The sequence below is a fragment of the Narcine bancroftii genome, chromosome 14 (genome assembly GCF_036971445.1).
Source record: "Narcine bancroftii isolate sNarBan1 chromosome 14, sNarBan1.hap1, whole genome shotgun sequence".
NCBI lineage: Eukaryota > Metazoa > Chordata > Chondrichthyes > Torpediniformes > Narcinidae > Narcine > Narcine bancroftii.
The window spans coordinates 35655531-35680092 of record NC_091482.1 but is presented as its reverse complement, the minus strand read 5'-3'; the positions used below and the strand labels follow the sequence as shown (position 1 = coordinate 35680092).

At 43.2% G+C, this 24562-nt stretch overlaps 1 long non-coding RNA gene across 1 annotated transcript; it reads right to left on the bottom strand.

Annotated features, from left to right (window-relative positions):
• Window positions 1-6426: 6426 nt before the first annotated feature.
• LOC138749403 (uncharacterized) lies at window positions 6427-23473 on the bottom strand. Its single transcript, XR_011348611.1, has 4 exons — window positions 23334-23473; window positions 16102-16177; window positions 12744-12859; window positions 6427-10432 (listed from the first exon to the last, which is right to left on the bottom strand). It is a non-coding gene; the product is annotated as an uncharacterized lncRNA (long non-coding RNA).
• Between the last annotated feature and the right edge of the window lie 1089 nt (window positions 23474-24562).

Genomic DNA, 24562 nt, shown 5'->3' with positions numbered 1-24562 from the left:
TGCAACCGCTGCAACCGTGTCTGCCTGTCCCGCAACGGACTTGTCAGCCAGAAACGAGCCTGCAGCTGACGTGGACATTTACCCCCTCCATAAATCTTCGTCCGCGAAGCCAAGCCAAAGAAGAATTATTCTGGATGTCTGTTCTGCTTTTAATTGCTGGATAAAAAGTATGTGAGCCATTTCTTCCAATTCATAATATTTCTGTTTGTTTTGTGAATTAATTTTTTCAGTTCTATATGTCTGAATAGTATTAAATTGAAGTTTATTAATTGTCTCTTCATTTCTTCAGAAGATTTCTTTTGCAACTCTTTTTCCAATTCTCCTGTATCTTGTTCCAACTGATTCATCTCTTTCAAATAATCTTTCTTAATTTTAGCTGAAGAGCTAAGAATCTGTCCCCTTAAATAAGTTTTAAGTGTTTCATATATAACATATTTATTCTCCACTGAATTAGAATTTATATCCAAAAAATATTGGATTTGTTTTCTTATAAAATCACAAAAGTCCACTCTTTTTAACAATATAATATTAAATCTCCATCTATATGGTAAAGGTTCTTTATCAGGCATTGTACAAGCCATTATAAGTGGAGAATAATCTGATAAAATTCTTGTTTTCTATTCAACAAATTTAATTCTTCCCTGTAACTGTGCAGAAATTAGAAAAAAAAATCTATTCTTCAATAAGCATCACGTCTAAAAGGAATAATCTTTCTCCTGAGGATTTAACTTATGCCAAATATCTATTAAATTCAATTCCTTCACTAAATTCAATGTAATTTTAGCCATTTTAGTTTTTGTTTCCAATTTAGTTGATTTATCCAATTTAAAACCCAAACAGCAATTAAAATCACCACCTATTAATATTTTTTAACGTGACTCTGACAAATGTAAAAAAGTATAATGTATAAAATTCTCATCATCTACATTTGGTGCATAGATACATTTCAGAATAAATTTGACAATGAACCAAAAGGTATTTTCCCACAGGATTTGTTATAACACATTGAATTTTCACCAGTTATTTTTTTTTGTTAATATTACTACTCTTCTTGCTTTGGAATTAAAGGATGATGATACCACTTGATCATTTCCCTGCTGTGCATTACACTTGTGAGTAACTTGTTGGGTGCTCACCAAATGAAATGATACATTATGCAATCCTGTTGTGTGGAAGAGATGGTACCAAGTAGTGCTGGGTTGGATACTCTGGGACAACTCATTCTTCACTATGAGACAACGCATACTGCTGGTAAGGAAAATCCCAATATTTACCTTTTATCCTTTAGGCCAGTGGTTCTCAACCTTTTTCTTTCCACTCATGTCCCACTTTAAGTTTTCCCTATGCCATCGATGCATAGTAAGGGATTAGTAAGGGATTACTTAAGGTGGTATGTGGGTGGAAAGAAAAAGTTTGAAAACCACTGTTTCAGTCGTACCTAATGGACTTGTTATATGCACGGTTTCATAACTCCAAAGGAAATGGGCCAATGACAATTTTTGTCAAGCAAAATATTTCAGTAACAATTGGGTTTAGGGCAGTGATCTCAACCTTCCCTTCCCACTCACATCCCACCTTAAGCAATCCCTTACATCACAGATTGGGGATTACTTAGGGTATGAGTGGAAATAAATAGGTTGAGAACCACTGCTTTAGGCCCTCACCCCCTCAACTGCATTAGCTCTCCTGATCTCCTACACCCACCCTTTGACCTCCCTTCAGTCCCCCGATTGATCAACCTTCTACCTCCAGTTCACTTGACCAATCTTCTCACTACCTGGAAAACAAAGAACTGCAGATAATCAGAAAATACTGGAAATACTCAGCAGATCAGGCAGCATCTGTGGAGAGAGAAAAACAGTTAAGAACATGAGAACACGTGGTGATACACCACTAGCCGACTGCAGGGGATGACCTGTATACCTGCAAGAAGAGTACTGGAGGACAAGATAACACCTGGCTGGCTATCAATCAGCTGACCTGAATGGACCAAGCCCCACCTGTTTGGCTGCCAATCATCCGCCGGGATATAACCGGGCCTGATAATCTACATCCTAGGGTACTTAAGGAAGTGGCCATTCAGATAGATGCTTTAAGAATTATTTTCTAGAACTCGATAGACTCAGGATCAGTACCCATGGATTGGAGGGTAGCTAATGTTACCCCACTATTTAAAAAGGGGGGTAGAGAAAAAGCAGGGAATTATAGGCCGGTGAGCCTTACATCAGTAGTGGGCAAAATGATGGAATCCATTATTAAGGATGTAATAGCAGAGCATATGAGTAGCAGAGAAGGGATCGAACAGAGTCAACATGGATTTACAAAAGGTAAATCGTGCTTGACAAATCTATTGGAATTCTTTGAGATGGTGACAGGTAAAATAGATGGGGGAGAGCCAGTGGATGTGGTGTACCTGGACTTCCAAAAGGCCTTCGATAAGGTCCCGCATAAACGACTGGCTTCCAAAATCAAGGCTCATGGGATTGGGGGCAAAGAATTGATGTGAATTGAGAACTGGCTAGCAGGTAGAAGACAGAGAGTTGGGATAAATGGCTCGTTTTCTGAGTGGCAGGCGGTGACCAGTGGGGTACCACAGGGATCTGTACTGGGAACCCAGCTGTTCACAGTTTACATTAATGATCTAGATGAGGGGATTGGATGTAATATCTCCAAATTTCCAAATGACACTAAGCTAGGAGGGGTTGTGTGCACGGAAGAGGGGGTCAGGAAGCTCCAGTGTGATTTGGATAAATTGAGGGACTGGGCAGATACATGGCAAATGCACTACAATGTGGATAAATGTGAGGTTATCCACTTTGGTAATACAAACCGGAGGGCAGATTACTATTTGAATGGCAATAGATTAAGAGATGGGGAAGTGCAGAGAGACCTAGGGGTACTTGTACACCAGTCTCTGAAGGCGAGCATGCAGGTACAGCAGGCGATTAAAAAGGCAAATGGTATGTTGGCCTTCATATCAAGAGGGTTTGAGTTTAGGAACAAGGATACCTTACTGCAGCTGTACAGGGCCTTGGTGAGACCACACCTGGAGTATTGTGTGCAGTTTTGATCACCTTATCTAAGGATGTTCTTGCAATGGAGGGAGTGCAAAGGCGATTCACCAGGCTGATACCCGGAATGGCAGGAATAACTTATGAGGAAAGATTGCGCAATTTGGGATTGTACTCGCTGGAGTTTAGAAGATTGAGAGGGGATCTCATAGAGACATATAAAATTCTGGCAGGACTGGACAGAATGGATGCAGATGGGATGTTTCCAAGGATGGGAAAATCCAGAACCCGGGGCCATGGTTTGAGGATAATAGGTTTGAGGAGGAATTTCTTTACCCAGAGGGTGGTGAATCTGTGGAATTCATTGCCACAGAGGGCAGTAGAGGCAGGTTCATTAAATATATTTAAGAGGGAATTAGATATATTTCTTCAGTATAAGGGTATTAAAGGTTACGGAGAGAAGGCGGGGACAGGGTACTGAACTTTAAGATCAGCCATGATCTCGTTGAATGGCGGAGCAGGCTCGAAGGGTCGAATGACCTACTCCTGCTCCTATCTTCTATGTTTCTATGTTTCTATGTTTCTACATCCGGCCCCTCAAGATCAGTCATTCAGAGCTACAGCTATCTGCGGCAGGGACTTTAAGTGGAATAAAATTGATCAGTCTTTAAGTTTTCTGTATGACAGTGCACCACAGAACATAAGAAATAGGAGCAGGAGTCAGCCATCTGGCCTATCGAGCCTGCTCCGCCATTCAATGAGACCATGGCCGATCTGATGATGGGCTCATCTCCACTTACCTGCCTTTTCCCCAAATCCCTTAATTCCCCTACTATGTAAAAATCTATCTCACCTTATATTAAATAAATTTATTGAGGTCGTCTCCTCTCCGTCAATGGGCTGTGAATTCTATAGATTCATTACCCTCTGGGAAAAGCAGTTCCGCCTCATCTTCATCCTAAAATCTAATACCCTGAATCTTGAGGCTATGTTCTGAGTTCTACTCTCCCCTACTAATGGAAACATATCTATCATATTTATGGCTTTCATAATTTTATATGGTTCTATAAGATCCCCTCTCATTCATCTAAATCCCAGCGAGTATAGTCCCAATCTCTCCTCAAAAGCTGACACCCTAATCTCTGGAATCAACCTGGTGAACCTCCTCTGCACTAACTCCAAAGCCAGTACATCTCTCCTCAGGTAAGGAGACCAGAACGGTCTCCAGGGCAGCACGGTTGGTGTAGCGGTTAGTGCAACGACTTTACAGCGCCCGCGATCAGGATCGGACTGGGGTTCGAATCCCACATGGGGGTGGGTTTTCTCCAGAAGCTCCAGTTTCCTCCCACCGTTCAAAAATGTACCGGGGGTGTAGGTTAATGGGGTATAATTTGGGTGGCATGAAATTGTGAGCCAAAATAGCCTGTTACCACACTGTGTGTCTAAATTTAATTTAAATGAACTGCATGCAGTGCTCCAGATGTGGCCTCAACAGTACCCTGTTCAATTGCAGCATAACCTCCCTGCTCCTAAATTCCATTTGCCTTCATGTCAGCCTGCTGCACCCATAAACTGACCTTTTCAAATTCATGCACAAATGCTCCCAAGTCCTTCTGCACGGCAGCATGCTTTCCATTTGCAAAATAATCTGTTTACATAATATTTACATAGCAATTCCATTTACACTACAATCCAGTTAATGTTCTAATGTCTTCAGCCTGAAACACTAGGCCTTTCATGCCAGGCCTCCACCTGGAGACCGACTATAAGCGCGGAAGGAAAACAAACTTACCTCTCATGGAGATGCCCTAAAAGACTGCTCCTGTGTCGCATTCTTGTCGAGCGGCGCCTCATAGTGGCCTCCGGAGCCGATAGAGGTGGGGTGACTGGTGCCATAGCGCCACCTGTCATAAATGCATGGCAGAGCAATAGCTGTCTTCCCTACCCATAATCCCCACGTGTCCCTCTTTCCTCAGATGTTGTCAGGCCTGTTGAGTGTTTCCAGTATTTGTTGACTGCCTTCCTTTTCCCTCAAGGTTTAGGCCCTCACTCAGTCAGATCCCCTCCCTTGAGTTCCTAGACTTAGCACTATTGGGTCTCTCTATTCTGAGCCTGAAACGTGGCTCAGAAAAAGTTTAAAAAGCTAGGTCACCTTAACACTGCCACACATTTCCAACTGCGACTGGAACAGTGCTGATTTATAGTGCATTAGCAAGTGTCTCCCTCTCTTGGGTGGGATCCATTTCTATTTCTATTTACAAAAAGGGAGCCTGACCTTTAGTCAATATCCATTGACTTCCTCCTTTTCATTTGACAATGGGTTCAGTCCAGGCTGACCCTATGTAAACAGTGTATTAAATCTGTGTGGACACTGAAATTTAACATTTAAAGGAACATGCAGAAATTGGAACTTTCTGAACCAAAATTCTGCAGGTGGTGGAAATCTGAAACTTTTCCTTCACATTCTTGAAGGTCCTGTAATTGCACAGCAGGCCAGGGAATAGAAATAGAGGGAGAGATCCTTGACCTGAAACATTTACTCTCTTTCTCTTTCCACAGATGCTGCCTGACTCATTGGGTGTTCCCAGCACTTAATACTTCAGGCCGATTACACCGAAATGAACATCAGCTCTGAAGAAATGACCCTGGTCGGAAACATTAACCTTGTTTCTTGCTCTACTCATATTTCTGGTATAATCTGTTTTTATTCTAGAATTGGAGCTTTTTATTTCTTCTCTGCAGAGAGGAGACCTCCCACCCATGTTGTATGTGGAGAAGCTGTCAACAACTGTATATGACTGGTGCACCATCAATAATCACAAAAGGCTGACATTGTGAAACTATCAGGCTTTTATTAACTAAAGACTGGAACAACCATCAACCTCATTGACTGATTGAAAGGGGAACATACAAGGGAGTATGGGTAGGATCTGTCTCGGTAGGCAAGTCTAGCTGACAGCAGCCGATCATGGCACAATAGTGGTTTACCACAATGACTTTAAGCCGTAATTAGTGCAGACCTTTGGATTGTTTACAAAGGTTGCAACTGCACACAGCGATCTGTTATGATTTGTGGCATTGCCCATCATAAAATCCTATGGAGTATAATTATTTGCAGTATTTGACAATACATGAGTTGCTCAGCTAATTCGAAGTTGTGGGGCTCCGTGCGTTTTGGTGGGTTTTACCTCACCAGGGCACAGGGTAATAGCAGGTAGAGGGGCTGCCTCATAGCTCCAGTGACCTGGGTTCATTCTTGACCTCCAGCACAGTCTGGGTGGGATCCACATGTTCTACACATGACAGTGCAGGATTCCTCCAACTGCTCAGGCCCCTCTCACATCACAGTCATGCCAGTTGGTAGGGCCATTGTAAATGGCTCCAGGTACACAGTAACAGGCCCTTTTGCCCCACGCGCCCTTGCTGTCCAACTACACCCAATTAACTTACAACCTGGGGCATTGGAATGGTGGGAGAAAACCCAAGCAGACATGGGGAGAACAAACAAACACTTTACAGGCAGCACCGGATTCAAATCCCGGTCACCGGTGCTGTAGCAAGATTTTGCTAACCGCTCCGCTAACTGCGCTGAAGGGCCTGTTTTCATACCAAGTTAACTCACACTCCCCCAATCAACCACATCCATTCAGTTGTCCACCAAGGCTTCTTCCGCCTTTCACCTCCAATGAATGCTGCCACCCCCTCCTCCCTCATCTTCTTCCACCTATCACCTACCAACCTTCTGTGCCACCCCTCCCTTGTACTGGTCTATACTTGCTCTCAGTCTCACTGAAGGGATCTGCCCCAATATATCAACATGCACCCATTCCCTAAGGGATACTGCCTGGCTCGCTGAGTTATTCTTCTTTGTGTTAGTGATTCTATGGTTCTGGGTATCAGTGAGGGCCATCCAGAAATGCAGTAGAGCTTTAATTGCACACAGTCTGTACAGACCTCCCAATGCATGTTGCAAATCAAGGATTAGACTGTAAAATGACACAAAGAACTCATGTGTGAATGATTGGCTTACATTTGAGTTCTTAATGGGGCTATATGGTAACTATAGATGACACTTTCCAAGTTCTAATATTTCTCAATTTCAAAACGTGCCATCTTCAAAGAAATGTGAGCGACAATATTCTGAATTATTATCTTATTAATTCAATAAATCAAACTTCGTAGAAGCTTTAATTCATCGATAAAACAAATAAACATTTTGCACAACTTCATATTGAGATTTTCATAACGAGTAAACAAGGTCTACTATGTAATGATATAATGATATTCAACTTTTAATGGATATAAGAAATAAAATAAGATGATTGAGATTAAATAAGATGAACTCAAAGAAAAGTATCTCGAGCTCACATTTCCGTCATGACTCTTCGAAGAATGAGATACAAACTCTCGGCTCACCCGGATATTATGACATATGACATCATAGTAACTTTGGTAACACTACAAACAATACTTTCTTAAAGGGAGAGGCACAAAATTAACAAAAAGCAAAAACAAAAGGTCTTACCCTTTACAGTAACCTATGACCATGGCCTCCTTTTGGAATAACCACCCTAGGCCACACAGTAATTACAAAGCACTTACCCAATTCCTCCTCTAGAGAGGGAATTCTGACAAGTGCCTGGTTGGGCTTCCCCTGGATCTGTGGGGGGGGGGGGGGGTGCATTCCATTGATGTCTGCGCATAGCATTGGTCCACAGACCCCCACTTTTGAGTGCAGTCATCATTTCAGTTTTGGGGCCTTCAGCTGAAAGGGAAAGTTAAAACAGGAAATTGATATGCATTGTGGTTAAAGCGACACAGCCACACTGGACTTGCAGTGTTTCCTGCTTCTTTGTATTTTCAGCATTGAAATTTTTTAAATATTTGAGGAAAAGTTGGATAGGTATATGGGTGAATGAGGTGTGGAAGGTTATGGGCTGGGCGCAGGTCAGGTGGGAGAAGGTGTTCGGCATGGACTAGAAGGGCCGAACTATGCTGTAATTGTTACATGGTGAAATATTTTTACCCAACACGGAATGAAAATTGAAAACCAGAATTAAGGAGCAATGTTGAATTTATGGATTCTAATCTTGATGTTGCTGCAAGTAAACAGGGTCAGGGCTAGAGCAAAGCCCATGTCCTGAGGCAGCGTCTCGCCCCAAAATGTCAACCATCCATCTGTCTCCATGGATGCTGTCTGACCCATTGGGTTCCTCAGCAGTTTGTGGTTTGCTTCAGACTCAACCATTGCAATCTCCAGTGCTTCCGCCTGCTTTCTCATTAAGGTACAGAAGGCCTTTCAGCCCATTATGTCCATGTCAGCTCCCTGTAGATGTACAAATATTTAGCCTGTCTCTCCCTGTGGACCTGCATACTATTTTTCCTCTGTGCACCTGGAGCAACACAGCCTGTTGTTCAGTGGTGAATCCGAACACGAGCTATCCTAATTACAACTCAACAGCTGGTTCAAATCCCTGAAGTGTTAAGTGGCTGTAGAGGTCCAAGGCCATTTGTGGGGCCTGCTCACTATCACACCTTCATAAATCCTGGAACTAAGCACTAAACACCAGTACTGGTAAAGGGATGACACAGCACAATTACACTAAACATCACACTTCCCCTTTCTCGTTATTCAACGCTGCTTTAAAGGGTTATCAAAGATAGTTTACTTGCTGATTATTTTGTCACACTGTTACTGTAACTGGTCCCAACACAATCTATAGTAGGGGATAGCGCAACGCCATTACAGCGCCAGCGATCGGTTTCAAAAATGTACTGGCGGTGTAGATTAATGGGGTGTACATTGGGCAGCACAGACTCGAAAGGCTGAATTTGGCCTGAATTGGTGCTGTATGTCAAAAATTCAAATTAAGAAAATTGAAATATGCTCACAGATGACACTAACAGTTTTGGCCCAAATAACTGAAACGATGAGTCAGATTACAGGATGGAGATCAAGAATCTGGTTGGGGGGGAGGTGCCAGAACAACATTTTTGCACTCATCATTAACAAGCTTATTGTTGATTTTAGGAAAGAGATGCCAAGGGGCTATGCACCTCTATTGATGGGACGGGGGTGGAGAGAGTTAGTACCTTCAAGTTCCTGGGGGTCTATATAACGAGGAACCTCTCCTGGAGCCAGCTCATCAACAGCTCTGAGAAATCTGAGGAGATTTGTCATATTGTCAAATACTCCATTGAATTTCTACAGGTGCACTGCAGAAAGTATATTAACTGCAGTGAACTGGAATTCACTGGCTGTGTGTTGTTCAGATGACTGGCTCCTACCTGGCTCCACCCTCACCTACCCCAATACAAATCCTTCTTTTCCCTGCCTTATCTCAGATTCACCTGAGGACTATTGTGTCCACTGGGCATTGACTGTAAGCTATCAGTCACGTTACAATTTTAATAGCTTAGCTTTGAAACAGGATGGCAGCCCTGTTGAAATCAGGCTGCACCAGGTCGACCCTCTGTCCCCTGAGGCCCTGGAGGAACTCGCCTACTGGCTGGAGTGCTTCCATTCCTACCTGACAGACACGCAAGATGTCTTCAACTCTGATAGTCTCCAGAGATCGGCACTTATCTCTCGAGTCAGTTCCAAAGGGTATACTGTCATCAGAGACTGTGCTACCTACGAGTCGGCCATAGAAGGCTTGAAGGCCCATTACATGAGGCTACAGAACGACGTGCTGGTGAGGTACCAACTCTCTCATTGTCGACAGTGTCTGGGTGAGTTGCTGGATGACTATGTTCTCGAACTGTGAGCCCTGACCAGAAAATGCCACTATGAAATGGCCACGGCCTGGGTGAGAGAGGAGGAACAAATCCGGGACACCCTCGTAGCAGGAGTGAGGTCAAGGTATGTGAGGCAGCAACTTCTGGAGTTGGGGAAGAAAGACTTGGCCAACACCCTGGAGCTGAAGAAAGCGCTCGAGCAGAACCAACTGGGAGCTGATGACCTCATGGACAAAAGTGGCGCCTTTTCAGAGGACCAGGTCATTGGGGTGCCTGTGACCCTTGCAACCACAGCGATGATCACTGTTGCCATGCGCAACTGGGGATGAAACTTCTGTGGACAGGCACAGCACCTCCACTCCCGATGCCCCATGAAGGACTCCGTCTGCTCAGGATGCGGTAAGCGAGGGCACTGGGTGAAGGTCTGACAGGTTAAAGGGAACCAAAAGAGGGCAACCTCTGAATCATCATCAACCCATGCCCAAGTCCTAAAGGATCGGCCTCCACCTCTCCATGCTGTTTGCCGACAGCATCTTGCTGCACCTCGTAGCAGAATCCGCCACTGGAAGTGAAGCATTGTGGGAAGCCACGAGCCAGATGGTCGGCACCACCTAGTCCTTCGTTGGATCAAGATAGAGGGGGGCCATCTTGCCGCGCCTCATGGTCGACGCCATCTTGTCCGCCTGTGGGCCAAGAGGAGAGAGTTGACATCAGCATGGGGAGTGATAGGAGGAGGGTGATCCGGAGAGTGAGGGTAAATGGACATTTGACTGATTGCTTAGTAGACACTGGGTCCACAGAGAGCATTATAAACTTTGCAGTACAACTTAAGAGTGTACTCGATGGATTAGATTGTATAGTACATCTAGTTTTAAAAGTGGGGGGCAAATTTTGTAAGTTCCGATTGTATGTACTGAAGGATTTGTGTGCTCCTGTGTTGTTGGGCAGGACTTTCTGTGACCATGTAGTAGTCTAGCCCACTCACTCCAATCATGTTGTGAAACAGAAGGTCCAAAAAGTTGGACTCCACCCTAAATATTGATTCCCCCCCCCCCACTGTTTCTGAACCTGACTCCCGATTCCAGACCAATAACTACAAAGACCATAACTATATATAACCATATATAGTTTACATCATAGAAACAGGCCATATTGGTCCTTTGAGTCCGCACTGGTTCACTTGAACAACTCCACTAGCTCCCCACTCCCGCACTCTGCCCATAACCCTCCAACCCCCTCACATCCATGTCATATCCAGCCTTCTCTTAAATGATAGAAGGGACCCTGCCGCAACTATCTCTTTTGGAAGATCATTCCATTGTACCACCACTCTCAGAGTGAAGAAGCATCCTCTAATATTTCTCCTAAAGTTTTGCCCCCTTACCCTTAACTTATGCCCTCTTGTTCCAACATCCCTGCCTTCAGGGGAAAGAGTCTATTTACACCTAGTCTATTACCTTCATAATGTTAAATACCTCTATCAAATCTCCTCTCAGCCATCTATGTTTCAAAGAATAAAGTCCCAATCTCCTTAATCTTTCTCTGTAATCTAGATGGTGTAAGCCAGGCAACATCCTTGTAAATCTTCTCTGCACCCTCTCCACCTTATCTATATCCTTCCTATAATTTGGAGACCAGAACTGAACACAATACTCAAAACCTGGCCTCACCAATGCCTTAAACAGCCGTAGCATCACTCCCCAGCTCCTATACTCTATACTTTGATTGAGAAAGCCCAGCAAACCATATGCCTTCTTCACCACCCTTTCCTCATGGGAACCCACCTTCAATAAACGCTGTACCATAACCCCCAGGCCTCTCTGTTCCTCTGCGTACATCAGTGCCCTCCCCTTAACTACAAATGTCCTATTTTAGTTTTTTTTTCCGAAATGCAGCACCTCGCAGTTGTCTACATTAAATTCCATCTGCCATCTTTCAGCCCACTCTTCCAAACAAACCAAATCCTTCTGTAATCCAAGAAAACCTTCTTTACTCTCCACCATTCCCCCTATTTTCATATCATCTGCATATTTGCTTACCCAGTTAACCTCCCCCTCCTCCAAATCATTAATATAAATGATAAACAATAAGGGACTCAGCACCGATCCCCGAGGCATCCCGCTTGTCACAGGCTTCCAACCTGACAGAGAGTTGTCCACCATGACTCTCTGCTGTCTATCTTCCAGCCATCTCTGAACCCATGTCACTATCTCTCTAAAAGACCAGGCAATACAGGATGGGAGATCGGGAATTTATTAGAGCTGAGACACAGCTGCTGCTCATAGAAAACATCATTGAGCCCATGGAGAGCCCAGGTGATAGTTGTGAAAGGGGAAGAAAAGTGATTGACAACAGCCAAACAATTAATCGCTACACATTCCTGGATGCATACCCCCTCCTTGAATTTCAGACGTGGGAAATGAAATTGCACAGTACCGGGTCTATTTGACCCTCAATCTGAAAGCTGCATACCATCAGTTACTGATCCATTCTGAGGACCACCCCTACATAGCATTTGAGGCAGATGGACGGCTCTATCAATTCCGGAGGGTCCCTTTTGGTATTTCCGTTTTCCAGAGACAGATGGACAAAATGGTCAACGAGCACAGACTGAAGGCCCACTTCCCTTATCTCAACAATGTCACCATTTGTGGACACTCTCTGGAAGACCGTGATGCCAACCTCCAGAGGTTTTTCCTCATGGCCAAGGCCCGGAACCTCACGTACAACTCCAGTAAGTGCGTGTTCAGGATGAAACATCTTGAGATCCTAGGCTATGTGGTGGAGAATGGCGTAATTGGACCATGAAAGTCTTAAGGAGGTGCCTGGGCTTCTTCTCCTGCTATGTCCAGTGGGTCCCTCACTTTGTGGATAAGATCTGCCCCCTCTTAAAGTCCATCTCTTTTCCATTGTCGGCCAAAGCCCACGCGGCTTTTGACTACGTTAGGAGCTACATCGCAAAGGCCACCATTCATGTGGTGGATGAGAACTCACCCTTCCAGGTAGAAAGCAATGCTTCTGATGTAGCTCTGGTCACTATACTTAACCAGGCGGGCAGGCCGATGCCTTTTTCTCACGCACCTTTCAAGGCCATGAGTTTTGGAACCCATCTGTGGAGAAAGAGACTCAAATCATTTCAGAGGCCACCAGGCACTGGAGGTATTACCTGGCCAGCAGAAAATTTACACTGCTCACTGACCAGTGATCGGTGGCATATATGTTTAATAATCCAAAAAAGGGCAAAATAAAGAATGATAAGATAACTGTTTGGAGGATCACTTACATGGTTTATTTAGTCAAGGCACGCAGCCTGCCCGACTCAAGTTCTGCGACGCTGAACCAGAATTACCAGACCCCCCTGACAGACTTAACTTGTAAATATTTGTAAAGTATTAGTTTATTTTTGAAAGAATGGTCTCTGTTTTCTGAAGGAAGGGGTGAATGCTGTGAACTGGAATTGACTGTCTGTGTGTGTCTCGATCGAGACACAATGGCAAGGATCATGGACCTCCTACGGCAGCCTCTGGATCAAGGCAAACACATGGCATTCAAAGAGCTGTTAACCTGCACTTTCGGGCTTTCTTGCCACAAGAGCGCTGTCTGGCTGGTGCACATGGACAGACTGGGGGACAGGGCCCCATCTGCCCTAATGAGTGAGATGCTCTCATTGACACAAGCCTTGTCTGCTCTTCGAACAGATCTTTTTGGAGCAACTGCGCATGAATATCTGACTCTAGCTCATAGACGAAGACTTCAACGACACCCCTGGAGGGTCAAGGCCCGGACGGACATACTCTGGAGAGCGAAGAGGGATACCAGCTCCATCATAGACCAGGTTGGCAAGCCACACACACAGCCAACTGTGAGACCAAGACCAGCGGAGAGGCAAGTCAATACCCTGGGACAATTCTGCTCCTATCATCAGCGATGGGGTGTGGAGGGCCCGTCAACACTGCCCACCCTGTGGGTTTTCGTGAAATGCCCTGGCCAACCTTTGTTGATGGCTGCGGTGGTTGATTCATGAGATAGCCTCCTCTATATGTTTTCAAAAAGCACTTAACAGCCAGTTTTAACTCAGTGCAAGCACATTTCTTGAGAACAAATAAATACATGCACTTTCCTGAAGGCTGTTGGCTGTCTCCTGCCTGAATGGTTGCACTTGGCGCTGGTTACTATCACTCCCATGTCTCCAGGCAAGATAGTCTGCTCTTGGTTTAATATCTTCATGATTTCAGAGCTGGATATCCTGGAACTGTATCACCAATTGGATATTATAGTTAGAACAAGTTTATTGATTCTGTTCGGTAGCCGGGTCCCTGGTAATGATTACAGTGGATTTCATCACTTTTTACCCAGCATGCCTTTTGAGTGATTTTTTATATCTGCTGGTGCCAGAGATTTTCCCTTCAGCTAGCTTATGAGTCAGGAAGAGAGCTGGTGTACAGAGAGAGAGAGAGAGAGAGAGATGTAGCAGGGGCCAGCAGGAGGGGTGAAGAATCGAGACCAGTCTCTTCATGACTCCCTGGTACTCGTTCATGTGCTCTCCCTCTGCTGCAGGGGAGTAACTGTCAGACTCTGCATTTTCAGCCCACACCCCCCCGTTTCGCGAACCCCAATCCTTCAGATTGATCCTGATCTCGAGACACAGACTTGCTCCAGATTAGTTAGGCAACATTTCAAAGGTCATCTGAGACTCCTCCACCCCCATCATCTGAAAACAGCCACGCCAGCCTCTATAGGTCTCCTGCACCCGTCACCCTGCAGCCCTGCCTCACCTGTTCACCCACTGCTTCCGATGTGTCTCCACCTGCCACCTCCCTTTAGCTTCTCCCACTGTGTTACTCACTAGAATCTTCACTCTCCTCACTTCTCCCACGCTACCCTCTCCACCCCATAACTCCTTACATCTCCCACAATGTCATACCCCATCTCCTTCTCCCTAGCATTCCTCACTTCCTGCCAGTACCCATCTTCTACATTGTCACCCCACCTGCCACCTTACTCCTCCTGTCTCCTTCCACCTGTTCCACCACTTCTGCCCACTTTCCTACTTCCCTTTGCACCGGTCTTCTCTCCTCCAACCTCTCCCTCCCTGCTTCCCTGTCTCTCTCCAGGCTGCCTTTCACAACTATTTCACAACTATTCTGTCCATTTCATTCCTGTGCCCTTACATAGGGATGAGTATTACAGCTGCTCCAAACTCTGATACAGGACTCTGCAGTCAGATGGCATTCACTGCCCTGTTCCGCACATCACTCCAGGAGTGCAGTTGCTTGAAGAAGGCCTTTTCCATCTGTTAATTTAAGATGGAACACATTGGTTGTGTGGCCTGGATGGAGACACAGCTGAATGAGAGATAAATCAGCTCAGTGAGTAGTGTCACACCAACAACCTTGCTCTCAAGGCTAGATGATTGTGGACTTCAGGAGGAAGTTAGGAGATCATGATCCAGGGCTCAGTTATGGAGAGGGTCAAGAACTTCAAATTCCAGGGTGTTAACATCTCCAAGGATCTGTCCTGGAGCATCTATGTAGGTGCAATCATGAAGGAGGCTCGCCGGTGGCTATACTTTGGGAGGTCTTTGAAAGGATTTGGAATGTCACTGGAGACTCTCGTAAACCTACAGGTGTACCCTGGAGAGCTGGTTGCATCACTGCCTGGTATGGAGATGCCAACTCTCAGGATAAGAATAAACTCCAGAGGGTTGTTAACATCTGCATGAGGTAGTGTCTTAACAAAGCAGCCTCTATCCTCAAAGACCCCCCCCCATCACCCAGGCCATGCCCCCTTCATTAGCTCCTATCAGGTAAAAGGTACAGGAGCCTAAAGACAAGCACTCAGCAGCACAAGGACAGCCTCTTCCCTGCTGCCATCAGATTCCTGAATAATCAATGAACCAAAGGCATTGCCTGACTTTGACTTTTAGTGGACTATTTTTATTTATTGTTGTAGGATGATTTATATGAATGTTTGCACAGTGATGCTACCCCAAAACAATGAATTTCATGACTTGTTTGTGACAGTAAATTCTGATTCTGAATTTAATGCTGGAATGGTTCCTTGCTAACTACCTTCCACTGTCTGTCCCATTTAAATCATGTTTCTTGTCAAACCTTGTTTTCCAAACACATCTCCAATTGTTACACACTCCCAATTACCTCATTTTGTTCTTCATCCACTTCCACCCAAACACATTTCTTCCAGATTTCATTTTGTTGAAAAGAAACTTCCTCTTCAATCCATTATAATCCCAGTCTGACCTCACTCCACCATAGCTATGATGTTGTGAAGAATCCACCTTTGGCATTAGATTCAGATTTGTCTTCTGGCAAGAATCATCTGCATGACCTACCCCACAGCATCCCCGCATTGAAAGAAGTTCCACATAGGTTCCTTTTTGTCAAAAATTAATCTGATGTCCCCATATCCTATGAAGAGATGAAAATGTAATGCATTACAATTGTACTGACACCAAACTAGTGCATTATAGAGGAAGAAGAGAATCTAGGTCTCAAGCTACTGTATAAAATCGTGTAATTGTCAAATTCCTTGGAGCAATTTTTCAGGGGTCAACTTTTACACAGGTTATTCTTTTGACCATGTTAAGTATCTGTGTCTTTCAAGGCTTCGGGAGGACAGATGGCCGGGATTGGGTGGTGAGTCCATGTTCGGGACATTGTGAGATCAGATCGGTGGGCATCCAGGACCTAGGAAAGGGTCTGTAGCCAGGGTGTCGGGAGCTCAGATGGCAGGGACCAGGCAGTGAGGCCACATTCAGGGCATCGGTTGGGTGGGCAGCCAGGGCCTAGGAGAGAGTCTATGTCCATGGTGTCGGGAGCTGGGACTGGCAGCTGGGGTGTAGGAGAGGGTCTGTGGTGTCAGGAACATGGATTGGCGGGCAGCAAGGACGAGGATACACGGTGAGAATGATGGGAGCTCCGGTGTGTGGGCAGCCGGGGGTAGGATCTGTGGTCAGGGCATCGGGAGCTTAGATGAGTGGTCGGGTCCAAGAAAGAAGGAATCAACTTTTACATGGGTCATAAGAAAATATGCGATTTTTAGGCCAAAAATGGAAGATTACACAGTATCAATGATTGCATAATTAAATACAGTAAAACCTCATTAGAACGCGGTAGTTAGGGTCCAAGTTTTCATACCACGTTACAGCCGAGTCACGGAACAGATCCATCTAGGTCATGAATCAGGAAGTAGGAAAACAGAATTTAAGACCACCCGAATTGTGCTGCCATATCCACCCCCACCCCTTCCAGTTGCGCTGCCGTCTCCCCTCCTTCCTTGCCCGCCCGACTCTTGCTGCCGGCCTCCCCCACTTGCCCAACATAAGAGTCCATTTTTGAGTTTGTAGCTGTTAGCCACTGTTAGCCCGGCATCCTAAAATCAATGTCTTGGGTTCACAGACACCTGTGCTATGAGCAATTCCATGGATTAATGAATCACGTTCTAACGAGGTTTCACTGTACGTTAATACAAAACTAGACCCAAAGGTATCTCACATCAATGCTCAGGACAATGCTAAGGATGTACTGTCCTGCCAGGAAAGACATTAAACCGAGGTACTGTCTATGCTCTGAAGGTGAAATATCTCATGATGCCAGTTCAGAAAATATCAAGAGCAATTTCACTAGAGCCTCTATAAAATATTGTTATCAGCTCTCGTCACCTTATTACAGGAACAATGTGGAAGCTATGGAGAGGGACGTTGGCTGGATTGGATAATATATCTTATGAGGCAAAGGTCTCTTTGGAGCGAAGAAGGATGAGAGGTGACTTAATAGAGGTCTACAAGATTATGTGAAACATAGATAAGTTAACATAACATAACAATTACAGCACGGAAACAGGTCATTAGGCCCTTCCAGTCCGCACCGAACCAAACACCCCTTTCTAGTCCAACCTCCCTGCACAATGCCCATAACCCTCCATCTTCTTCTCATCCATATACCTGTCCAACCTTTTCTTAAATAATACAATTGACTCCGCCGCCACTATTTCTCCCGGAAGCTCATTCCACACGTCTACCACTCTCTGAGTAAAGAAGTTCCCCCTCATGTTACCTCTAAACCTCTGCCCCTTAATTCTTAACTTATGTCCTCTTGTTTTAATCTTTCCTCCTCTTAACGGAAATAATCTATCCACATCCACTCTGTCTATCCCTTTCATAATCTTAAATACTTCTATCAAATCCACTCTCAACCTTCTACGCTCCAAAGAATAAAGACCTAATCTGTCCAATCTCTCCCTATACTCTAGATGCTTAAACCCAGGTAACATTCTGGTAAACCTTCTCTGTACTCTCTCCACTCTGTTTATATCCTTCCTATAATTAGGCGACCAGAACTGCACACAGAACTCCAAATAGTCAGCACCTTTTTTCCCGCAATGAGAGTAGCATCTGTACAAAGTGAAGGGAGGAACAGTTAGGGGAGATGTCAGCAGTATTTTTTTACACAGAGAGTAGTGGGTGCCTGGAATGAATTACCAGGGTGGTGGTGGCGGCTGGTACAATAGAGACACATAAAAGTTTTGTAGACAGGCACATAGATACAATAAAAATAGAGAATTGTGAAGGAGGGCGTGCTTGGTTTTTATTTTGCTTGGTATCTATGGACCATGGGCTGAAGGGCCTGTTCTGTGCTGTAAAGTTCTATGTTCTGGAGAGTTGGACGGGTTTCATTCTTCATCTGGCATCATTATAAACAATCTGGACCATAACCACACACCGCTGTCTGTTATGATTCTCCAAGCAAAAGTTCCGAAATGCTTTAAAATCATTTGCAATGATGGGGGGAGGGGGCCTCTGCCGATGTTATGAAAAGTGCTATTGAAACCCTTTCCTTCTTATGTATTTGGAAGCAGAAAGAATCCATCATTAGAGTGTGGACGTAAACGAGAAGAATGAATTTCACGATGGGGCTTGGTCCAGGAGGCCTGCAGCTGGCGTAGAAAAATGGGGGAAGCTTTGGCATGACCCGTTGCTGCTGGAGATGTGAGCCGGAGATAAGTACTAGAGATTGGTGCAGACCCTAAGGGAAGGAAGGGAAGAATCAGTTCAGCAAATCTCACAGGATTTTAATGATCTAGAAATGAATTGAGAGCTGCTCATCATCTCATTCCTATTTCTTTTTATGTCGCTGGTTCATGACCGCCCTTCAGGATTATGAGCAGAACATTTTGTTTAGCTTGAGGCATTTACAATAGTGATTCCAAGTTTACTTCAGCTAATGTATTTACTTCAATGGAAGCAGAAATCCCAGCTACTTGTCACTTAAAAGAACGATGAGACTGATATGAATCAAACACAAAAGTTTGAAGGCTGAAAGCTTTGTGGCCACGCATTTATGTACTTGAAATGGCAGGATGTGGCAGACATCACCAATGGCTTTTGTAGGTCACATTCTTCGAATTTCTAAAGACGTGAAACTAATTTGTCTATGCCTTACGGGAACTGGAAGTGAAATGGAATACTGGGAGCTAAATCATTAAGAACAGTGATGGCGTTTCAGACTTGGATCCAGATGGTCAAATTGAGCAAGCAAAAATAATGAGTTTCAACTCTTTGCCCACGTTAAACCAAGGTGCAAATAAATCTTTTATTCCTTGCGTACAACTATTTAAAAAATATTACAAATATTTTTGTAATTAGTACATAATTATATTAGTTCCTATTGCTATTTTCTTTTTCCACTACACACATGCAGACTAAAACATTATCAACATGCTCCCTGGGCAACTGCTACATGCACATCATTGAACAGCAATCAATCCATTCATATGAATTACATAAATGCCAACCTTTCTTGTCTAAGAAAAAGTAAATTGCAAAATGATTGTGAAATATGGTCATCCTACAAATTAAAAATGGAAGCAAAGGATCAAAAACAGGATTCTTCCATCATCAAAAGGAATACAAAAAAGCTATTCAGACACCAAAGAAAACAACATATCAAAGAGGAAGCTGGTTTTAAGGACATGTCATAGGAACGCTTCATTAGCCACAGAAGAGCTTGTCACTTTCAGGAAATGCATCTTATAAATGAATGTTTAATAACTGGACAATAAAAACATTTAACTACTCTACAGATGACACATCTGGGTACATAGATGGGGTAGCACTCAGCTAGTAAATCAGTTGTAATTGTACACATGCTGAGAACTTAATGAGGTTTCAAGGGAAATGAATCAAAAAGGAATAATAATCTTAAAATATCCTCACATACACAATGGTAACAACTTCCATAACTAGTGAAGCACCTTGTAATATTCCCCTTTCCCAGCTCTGCCAGTGACACCACAATTTTTAATTTTTAAATTTTTAATTTAACTTTTAATGTAGATACAGCATGACAACAGGCCCTCCGCCCAGGAGACTTGTGCTGCCAAAACACACCAATTAACTTATGAACCCCATATGTGTTTTCGAAGGGTGGGAGGAAATCAGAGCATCTGGACGAAACCACACAAACACGGGGAGAAGATTTAAACTCCTTACAGCCAGCGCTGGATGCCAATCTGGGTCGTTGGTGCCGTAATAGCATTGAGCTAACTGTTATGCTAAATGTGCCGTCCTATATTTGTTGCCCTGAATTGGTTTCTTCATGAATACTGCCCGTGAAGAGGCACATTTGATTAGATGTATTCCAACCCAAAAGGAGCATGGCAAGAGCATTGACCAATGTCTCTGTCCTTCCTTCTCCTCACAAAGGTGAAGAATTAAAATATGGAAATGATTTCCAATCAACTTGTAGAGAGGCCAATAAGTGTTAGTTTCCTAATTCCAAGCTGTATCTGATTGTTTGCTTTCACCATCATTTGAATGAACACCTAAGATCTTCCAAATTCCTATTTTCTTACATCTTAAAAATAATTTCCTTCTCTTCTCCCAACCAAACTGAACAACCACTTAATCTGCAATCTCATTTAATTTGTCCTTATCCTTGTGCAAACTTCACGACTACTGTATTTTTATGCATATAACATGCACAAACATGTAACACACATACACACACATATATAATATGCAGAATATCTTAAACTATGTCAAAATATTCTTGAATAGTGCATGTACACATATACCATATACATTCCAACTCAAGAGCAAATTGCATTGACTTGGGACAGGGAGGCAATACATATTCCATGGTCTCACTATCTGCTACAATTAACCTCCCACAATTTACAATTCATTCAACTTTCCCCAGAGTTGTCAATTGCCCATTATATAGATGATATTCTCCTTCAAGGTCCATCTGAGACCATTGTCTCAGAGGTAGATATGTTAATCTACTCCCTCAGGGGACAGGTCTGGGCAATTAACATTACTGCAGTGCCCTAACCAGAATATCCTGTTTCTCAGAATATGAATACCATGGTACTCAGGCCAAAGAGATATTCCCAAGACTGCCAATATCAAAATTTTGAATGTTTCCATTTTGAATGTACCCAGTTCCCACATTCGTCTGTAAATTGTGGATGTTGTTTCATGCTGTTATTATATTCCTATGCCTGCAATAAATTGTGTGAGTTGTTTATTGCCACTATTACTTTGCCATGCACACTATAAATTGTGCACATTGTTTCCACAAGTAAAAAAATCCCTTGTATAGCTCACACACGGATATAACAAACAGTGGGTTACCCAGTTTGTAAAAACCACATATAATGCACCTTATAAATGTATAAAAATACGGTATTACTCACAGTTTACTGTCTCACCTTGAGTTGAATCCCCAGCAAACTTGAATATATTATATTTAAAATTTTTATCCCAGTTATTAATATGACTTGAGAGCTCAGTTGTTCCTTCCCGTGGCTCCACTAGCAACAATCTGAAAAGTCTTGTTTATCTCCACCATCTATTTTCTACCCTTTGATCATTGCCCACATGCCAATTGGTGCTTCCAATTTTCTGAGTGTCTGATTTTATGATACGGCCTTTCATGTGGTACATTATTAGCTGTCAATTGAAATAGCACAGACACTAGTTCCCATTTAGTTATTAAACTTACATTAACAAAAACTTCAAATAAATTTGTCAGCCTTGATTTAAATTAGCTATTTGAAAGCATTCAATTAAAATATGGTGTGAGACACGCGGAGGACGGGGACTGTCACCAAAAACACCTTTGAGACAAAATGAACTCATACCAATAACCTTTAACAACAAAATTCTAGAGACTTGGCATCATAAAGGGATACAGCATCTGGAAGACTGGTACAAAAAAGGACTTTTTATGTCGTTTGAATAGTTGAAGAGGAAATATGACCTGCCCAGCAAAACCTTCATCTAAAGATCCTTTCTTAAAGCCACCTTGGGCCCTGAAATGACTTTACCTGGACTTACTGGAGTGGAGAAACTGCTTCATGAAGGAAATGTATATAAATTTATTTCCAGAATGTAATTGAGGGCTCAAAGCGAGGTTTGCTTAAATCCAGAGTGAGATGGGAGTCAGATTTGAATATAACAACTGATGAACAACTCTGGTCAGATTTATGTCAAGGAAGTTTGTTGGCTCCTATTAATGCCAGGTATAGATTGGTTCATTATAAGTTTCTCCATCGGCTATACTTCACCCTACAGAAATTAATTAAATATAAACGTGAGTTATTAGAGATGTGCTTCAGGTGTGGGATAGAGGTTGGCTCCTTTTTCAAGTCGTCAAGTCAAATCACCTTTTTTTTAATTGTTCATACCATGTGCACACGATAAAGACGAGATAGCATTTCTCAAGGACTACAGAGCATATAAGTTAAAACAGAAGTTAAACACATTAAAATATTATAAAATATTAAGACGTACACAGTAACAATCCACTGTTCCCTATCCACAAATGTTCTGGGAATTCAGGAGTCTGATGGCTTGAAGGGGAAAAGCTGTTTCCCAATCTGGATGTAAGGGTCCCGAGTGCTACTATACCTCCTACCAGGTGACAGAGGGAGAACAGTTGACATGAGGGATGTGTGGAGACCTTCACAATGTTTTTGCACTCTAACCTTTTTTTCGCAATCCTCTACCTGGCTCTGTTCAAAGGTGAGGCCCTTCTGGTACAACCTTTGTGACACTTGGGCTAAAATCATAGGAGTCACCTTCCTACTGGATCCAGAGCTTTGTTTAGTGGGGAATTTCATGAGTGTTAGTAGATCATTAACTAATTTCCAAATTAAATATTCAGGAAGGTTTTATGTGTGGCTAGGAAATATATAGCAGAGACTTGGAAATCTGACTCCCCTCTCCTCATTCATAGAGGATCATTGGAAATGAATAGCTGTTTTCCTCTTGAAGAGATCACATATAATCTTAGAAAAGGATATTCTTGAAAAGTTCGCTACCTTATTTAGAATATATAGGCTGACGCCACTAGAGGGTGTGATCATTTCTGGTGAGAAGGCTTCTGTAAAGAACACAACATTGTGGCGATACTGCCTCTGTGTTTCACTGTCCCACTGATGATGATTTTTTTTTCTTATTCTCTTTTTTCTTTTTCTTTTTTTAATTGGGTTTACACTGAAATGTAAATTCTTGCTGCTTTGTGTTTTGTAAAATCATTAATTATTAAATATACTTACAAATGAAAAATAAAATTTTATACTGTCGTGAAATATTCTATTCTGAGCTACTATAGATGTCGGTGTACACGTGGAATTGCTCTACATGTTGCCGAGTTGATGTATACGCTGGGAAGTTGATGTGGAGACTAGTGCAAGACTGACACCTCCAGGCTGGTATCCTGGATACGGTACTGCTTCTGTCACATGGACAGGAAGTGACATCATCAGTGATATCATCCACCCAGATGAAAACCTGTGTTGGATGCAGGCCAATTTCCTGCATTTTCCACAGCATGTCTGCCATTTTGGGAGCTGGTTCACTTGCTGGTAAGTGGGTCGCCGCAATATAAAGTATGTCAGGAAATCACAAAAATAGTTTATATTAAAAAAAAACTGTATGTGATAGGAAATTTGTATGTTGATTTTCATGATCAGCAGCTCAAAATCCTTAAAGTACACTCAAGAGCGTTCAGGTTGCAAATTCTTTGTTCTCCAGTGTTGTAGGGAAGTAACAAGTAAAGCAAATCTTAATTAAAATCAGAAAATTCTGGAAAATACTCTCCAAGCCAAGCAGCACCAGTGAAAAGAGAAGTGACTGAGCTTATGAACTAAGAGAAATGCTACCTCGGTACCTTGCCACAGATTCCACTGGATTTGACTGTTTCCATCATTTTCCTTTTTAAATTGTAGGTATGTTCTATCTCTGTCTGAAGAAAGACAATCCCAAAATCTGTTTGTGCTACATTGGTTTCTTTGTCCTGGTTGACACAAAGCATCTTTATTGTTGAACTGCACTCACTGAGGTTATGTAGAGTTTTCTATCACACACCTGACAGATGAGACAAAGATTCAGGACAGTCAGGAGGTGACATGCATTCATCTCTTCTTATCAAAGGCATCAACTGAGACAGAAGTGTAAGATCTGGCACTGCCTTGTCTCCTCGTGAGCTATGTAAGGGAGACTCACACAGCACTCACTCTTTCTATTGACAGTTGGGTAAATTCATTACAACTGGAAGCACTTCAAATGAATTGGTCCACAAACTTCAACTCCAATCAAAACTTCAAGGTCCTGCCACATCCAATCATCAAAAGTGGTGGGAAGTTGTTATATGTGGGTTGCGTAAGATCATGTGGCCTCCCTGTCTGAAACCTAGTTGGAAGACGCATCATCTGCCAATCAAGGTTTGACTCTGCCCACCCATTAGTGCACGCCTTACTGTTGGCTCATTTGAGTAACTCAGCGT